The sequence below is a fragment of the Triticum dicoccoides genome, chromosome 2A (genome assembly GCF_002162155.2).
Source record: "Triticum dicoccoides isolate Atlit2015 ecotype Zavitan chromosome 2A, WEW_v2.0, whole genome shotgun sequence".
Classification (NCBI taxonomy): domain Eukaryota; kingdom Viridiplantae; phylum Streptophyta; class Magnoliopsida; order Poales; family Poaceae; genus Triticum; species Triticum dicoccoides.
Window position 1 is genome coordinate 506,614,204 of NC_041382.1, and position 6,759 is coordinate 506,620,962.

The following is a 6,759-nucleotide window of genomic DNA, read 5'->3' on the forward strand; positions in this document are numbered from 1 at the left end:
CGCCGGTTGGTACCAAGGTGACGTATTTCAAGCCCCTGGGGGCGCCGAACGGCTGGAGATGCTCTAAGTGTCGTTCGTTTAGTACCAAGTTTTACTAAATCGGTGACACTTATTTTGAGACGGAGGGGGTAATTGTTGAGAATCGTTCCATGGAAAATATTTTTTTCTACGCACACGCGATGATCTATCCATGGAGATGCATAGCAACGAGGGGGAGAGTATGTTTACGTACCCTCGTAGACCGTAAGCGGAAACGTTTCGCAACACGATTGATGTAGTCGAACTTCTTCTCACGTCAACCGATCAAGTACCGAGCGCGCGACACCTCCGCATTCTGCACATGTTCAGCTCGGTGACGTCCCTCGCCTTCTTGATCCAGCAAGTCGTCGAGGTAGTAGATGAGTTTCGTCAGCATGACGGCGTGGTGATGGTGATGGTGAAGTGATCCTTGTAGGGCTTCGCCTAAGCACTACAAAAATATGACCGGGGGTGTAAACGGTGGAGGGGGATGCCGCACACTGCTAACAATTGATCTGGTGTGTGCTAGGAGCCCCCCATATATGTATATATATATATATATGTGTGTGTGTGTGTGTGTGTGTGTGTGTGTGTGTGTGGGAGGGGAGGGGAGAGGCTAGGAGGCGCCCCAAGTAGGACCGAGTCCTACTTGGGCTCGTCCCAAGCCGTGCGCCCCCTGCCATGTATATCAGAGGGGGAAGAAAAGAGGGGGAGGGGAGAAGGAAGGGGGGATCCTATTCCCTTTCTTTCCTTTCCTCCTTCCCCTTTCCTTCTCCACCTTGGACGACCCATATGGGGGGCACACCAGCCCCTTGTGGCTGGTGCGTTTCCCCTCTTGGCCCATAAGGCCCATATCTTTTGTCAGGGGTGCCCGAAACCCCTTCCCGTGATCCGATATGTACCCGATACCCCCCGGAACACTTCCGGTGTCCGAATACCATCGTCCTATATACCAATATTTACCTCTCGACCATTTCGAGACTCCTCGTCATGTCCATGATCTCATCCGGGACTCTGAGAAACATTCGGTCACCAAATCACATAACTCATATAATACTATATCGTCACCGAACTTTAAGCGTGCGGACCCTACGGGTTCAATAACTATGTAGGTATGACCGATACACCTCTCCGGTCAATAACCAATAGCAGAACCTGGATGCCCATATTGGCTCCTACATACGTAATTCCCTTTATCCATCGGTATGTTACTTTCCCAAGATTCAATCGTCGGTATCTTCATACCTAGTTCAATCTCATTACCGGAAAGTCTCTTTACTCGTTCCGTAATACATCACCTTGTGACGTGTATTTGATACGTCTCCAACGTATCTATAATTTTTGATTGTTCCATGTTGTTATATTATCATTCTTGGATGTTTTATAATCATTTATAGTCATTTTATATCATTTTTGGTACTAACCTATTGACATAGTGCCAAGTGCCAGTTGCTATTTTTCGCATGTATTTTACATCGTAGGAAATCAATACCAAACGGAGTCCAAATGCAGCGAATCTTTTTATGAATTTTTTATGGACCGGAAGACATCCAGTGGGCCGAAGAAGCACCTGGGGGGGGGGCTCCGACCCACCATGGCGTGCCTGGAGGCCCAGGCGCGCCCTAGTGGGTTGTGCCCACCTCGGGTGCCCCCAGACCACCTCTTTACTCTATAAATACCACAATATACCAGAAATCCTAGGGGAGTCGACGAAAATTAACTCCAGCCACTGCAAGTTCCAGAAACACCAGATCCAATATAGACACCATCACGGAGGGGTTCATCATGTCCATTGGTGCCGCCGCTCCGATGATACATGCGTAGTCTTTTGTAGACCTACGTGTGACGCTCGGATAATTATGCTATAGTAACCCTCTCCTAATGATGCCACGTCACCATGGTTACTGATGTTAATCTCATGGTGATTCAAATCCCGCTCGAATTTAAATTCAAAATCGAGTCAAACCATAAAGTTTTCAGATGATAAAACTAAAATGTTTTGGATGTGACAAATAATTCATAAGTAATATTGGTGGAGAAACCAACCTCTTTGAAAGTGTTTGATTGCCCTAAAGTAAACAAAACAATAGGAAAACAATTAACTAAATGTCTTTTCCAATTAATAAAATATTAAACTATTTTATCTAGTTGCCCAAGTTTTTGTGGCATTAGAATATGTAGTAACACTATTTTAGAAACTAATTTTATATTTTATAAAACTATAGTAAATAGAAAATAAATTAAACAGTAAAAAGAAAATAAATAAAAAGAGCAGACAAAACAGAAAAGTAAAATAAAACAAAAGGTAAATGTCTGGCCCAACTGGGCTTTAGCCCAGCCGGCCCACCCGCGCCCCTGGCCTATATGGCCTGCAGTACCCAACCCTAGCTCGACCAACACCCCACAACCCCCACTCCACCTTGCTCTCTTCCACCCCAAACTGGATCGAGATCGAGGGCTCGCCTCGGTGCTCGATGCCGCCGCAGCCCGGATCGCCCACCTCGCTGGACGCCATCGCCGCCTCCTACCCTGCGTCGAACCGTCCCCGTCGTCCTCCCCACGCCCCGCTGCCCTAGTCCCTACGCCCTGTGGTGAGGCCCCTGACCGCTCCTTCCGCTCGCCCCTGCTCCTGCTACTGCTGCTCCTCCCCTTGCAGCCGCCCGCTACGCCGCTCGCCGCTGCCTGCGGCCGCCACTACGCCGTTCCCGAAGCCTCTCCTGCTCGTCCACACGCGCTCGCGCCGCCCACTGTGGTGCTCGACGCTCCCGCGTTCCCCCTGCCCTGCATGCACGCATCGGTCTCGTCGCGACCCAGGCTGGCTGCGCCCGGGGATGGCACCCATGCACATGCGTGTCCTGCACCCCGTGCCGTACCCCTACACCGCATCGCCTCCGCATCACCGCTGGCGCCCCGACCACCCCTCGTCGCCGTGCGTGCCATCCTCCCTCTGCCTTGCGTGCCTTGCTACCTCTTGAGCACTGCATTGGTTTTCCCTTGAAGAGGAAAGGGTGGTGTAGTAAAGCAGTGTAAGTATTTCCCCCGGTTTTTGAGAACCAAGGTATCAATCCAGTAGGAGACCACGCGCGAGTCACCTCGTACCTACACAAACAAATAAGAACCTCACAACCAACACGATAAAGGGGTTGTCAATCCCTTCACGGCCACTTGCAAGAGTGAGATCTGATAGAGATGATAATAATAAGATAAGTATTTTGGTATTTTTATGATATAGATTGAAAGTAAAAGATAGCAAAATAAAGTAGATGGGAAACTTATATGATGGAGAATAGACCCGGGGGCCATAGGTTTCACTAGTGGCTTCTCTCAAGATAGCATAAGTATTACCGTGGGTCATAAACAAATTACCGTCGAGCAATTGATAGAAAAGCTAACAATTATGAGAATATCTAGGCATGATCATGTATATAGGCATCACGTCTGTGACAAGTAGACCGAAACGATTCTGCATCTACTACTATTACTCCACACATCGACCGCTATCCAGCATGCATCTAGAGTATTATGTTCATAAGAACAGAGTAACACCTTAAGTAAGATGACATGATGTAGAGGGATAAACTAATGCAATATGATGTAAACCCCATCTTTTTATCCTCGATGGAAACAATACAATACGTGTCGTTTCCCTTTCTGTCACTGGGATCGAGCACCGTAAGATTGAACCCAAAGCTAAGCACTTCTCCCATTGCAAGAAAGATCAATCTAGTAGACCAAACCAAACTGATAATTCGAAGAGACTTGCAAAGATAAACCAATCATACATAAATGAATTCAGAGAAGATTCAAATATTGTTCATAGATAAACTTGATCATAAACCCACAATTCATCGGATCTCGACGAACACACCGCAAAAGAAGATTACATCGAATAGATCTCCAAGAGAATCGAGGAGAACTTTGTATTGAGATCCAAAGAGAGAAAAGAAGCCATCTAGATACTAGCTATGGACCCGAAGGTCTAAGGTAAACTACTCACACATCATCGAAGAGCCCATGGAGTTGATGTAGAGGCCCTCCATGATCGATGCCCCCTCCAGCGGAGCTCTGGACAAGGCCTCAAGATGGGATCTCTTGGGTACAGAAGGTTGCGGCGGTGGAATTAGGTTTTCGTGGTGCTCCTGGATGTTTGCGAGGTATATGGATATATATAGGAGGAAGAAGTAGGTCGGTGGAGCAACGAGGGGCCCACGAGGGTGGAGGGCGCGCCCAGGGGGCGCCCCCTGCCTCGTGGCCTCCTTGATTGTTTCTTGACGTCCACTCCAAGTCTCCTGGATCACGTTTGTTCTAAAAATAACGCTCCAGAGGGTTTCATTCCGTCTGGACTCCGTTTGATATTCCTTTTCGGCAAAACACTAAAATAGGCAAAAAAGCAATTTGGGCTGGGCCTCCGGTTAATAGGTTAGTCCCAAAAATAATATAAAAGTGTAAAAATAAGCCCATTAACATCCAAAATAGATAATATAATAGCATGGAACAATCAAAAATTATAGATACGTTGGAGACGTATCAGCATCCCCAAGCTTAATTCCTGCTCGTCCTCGAGTAGGTAAATGATAAAAACGTAATTTTTTATGTGGAATGCTTCCTAAAAAATTTCTCAATGTATTTTTTCTTTATTGTGGCATGAATGTTCAGATCCGAAAGATTCAAGATAAAAGTTTAATATTGACATAGAAATAATAATACTTCAAGCATACTAACTAAGCAATCATGTCTTCTCAAAATAACATGGCCAAAGGAAGTTATCCCTACAAAATCATTTAGTCTGGCTATGCTCTATCTTCATCACACAAAATATTAAATCATGCACAATCCCAATGACAAGCCAAGCAATTGTTTCATACTTTTGATGTTCTCAAACTTTTTCAATCTTCACGCAATATATGAGCGTGAGCCATGGATATAGCACTATGGTGGAATAGAATGGTGGTTGTGGAGAAGACAAAAAAGGAGAAGATAGTCTCACATCAACTAGGCGTATCAATGGGCTATGGAGATGCCCATGAATAGATATCAATGTGAGTGAGTAGGGATTGCCATGCAACGGATGCACTAGAGCTATAAGTGTATGAAAGCTCAACAAAAGAAACTAAGTGGGTGTGCGTCCAACTTGCTTGCTCACAAAGACCTAGGGCAATTTGAGGAAGCCCATCATTGGAATATACAAGCCAAGTTCTATAATGTAAAATTCCCACTAGTTTATGAAAGTGACAACATAAGAGACTTCTATCATGAAGATCATGGTGCTACTTTGAAGCACAAACATGGAAAAGGGATAGTAACATTGTCCCTTCTCTCTTTTTCTCTCATTTCATTTTTTTATTTGGGCCTTTTTTGGCCTCTTTTTTTGTCCGGAGTCTCATCCCGACTTGTGGGGGAATCATAGTCTCCATCATCCTTTCCTCACTGAGACAATGCTCTAATAATGATGATCATCACAATTTTTTTACTTACAACTCAAGAATTACAAGTCAATACTTAGAACAAAATATGACTCTATGTGAATGCCTCCGTCAGTGTACAGGGATATGCAATGAATCAAGAGTGACATGTATGAAAGAATTATGAACGATGGCTTTGCCACAAATACGATGTAAACTACATAATCATTCAAAGAAATACGACAATCATGAAGCGTGTCATAACAGACAGAACGGTGGAAAGTTGCATGGCAATATATCTCGGAATGGTTATGGAAATGCTATAATAGGTAGGTATGGTGGCTGTTTTGAGGAAGGTATATGGTGGGTGTATGATACCGGTGAAAGGTGCACGGTAATAGAGAGGCTAGCAATTGTGAAAGGGTGAGGGTGCGTTTAATCCATGGACTCAACATTAGTCATAAAGAACTCACATACTTATTGCAAAAATCTATTAGTTATCAAAACAAAGTACTATGCACATGCTCCTAGGGGGATAGATTGGAGGAAAAGACCATCGCTCGTCCCCGACCGCCACTCATAAGGAAGGCAATCAATAAGTAAATCATGCTCCGACTTCATCACATAACGGTTCACCATACGTGCATGCTACGGGAATCACAAACTTCAACACACGTATTTCTCAAATTCACAACTACTCAACTAGCATGACTCTAATATTACCATCTCCATATCTCAAAACAATCATCAAGTATCAAACTTCTCATAGTATTCAATGCACTTATATGAAAGTTTTTATTATACCTAAAAGCAAATTGCCATGTTGTTCTAAAGGACTCTAAAAATAATACAAGTGAATCATTAGAGATCAATTATTTATATAAAATAGAACCACCACCGTGCTCTAAAAGATATAAGTGAAGCACTGGAGCAAAAACTATATAGCTCAAAAGATATAAGTGAAGCACATAGAGTATTCTAATAAATTTTAACTCATGTGTGTCTCTCTCAAAAGGTGTGTACAACAAGGATGATTGTGGTAAACTAAAAAGCAAAGACTCAAATAATAGAAGACGCTCCCAGCAAAACACATATCATGTGGCGAATAAAAATATAGCTCCAAGTAAAGTTACCGATGAACGAAGACAAAAGAGGGGGTGCCTTCCGGGGCATCCCCAAGCTTAGGATTTTTGGTGTACTTGTATTTTACCTTGGGGTGCCATGGGCATCCCCAAGCTTAGGCTGTTGCCACTCCTTGTTCCATAATCCATCAAATCTTTACCCAAAACTTGAAAACTTCACAACACAAAACTTAACAAGAAAATCTCGTGAGCTCCAT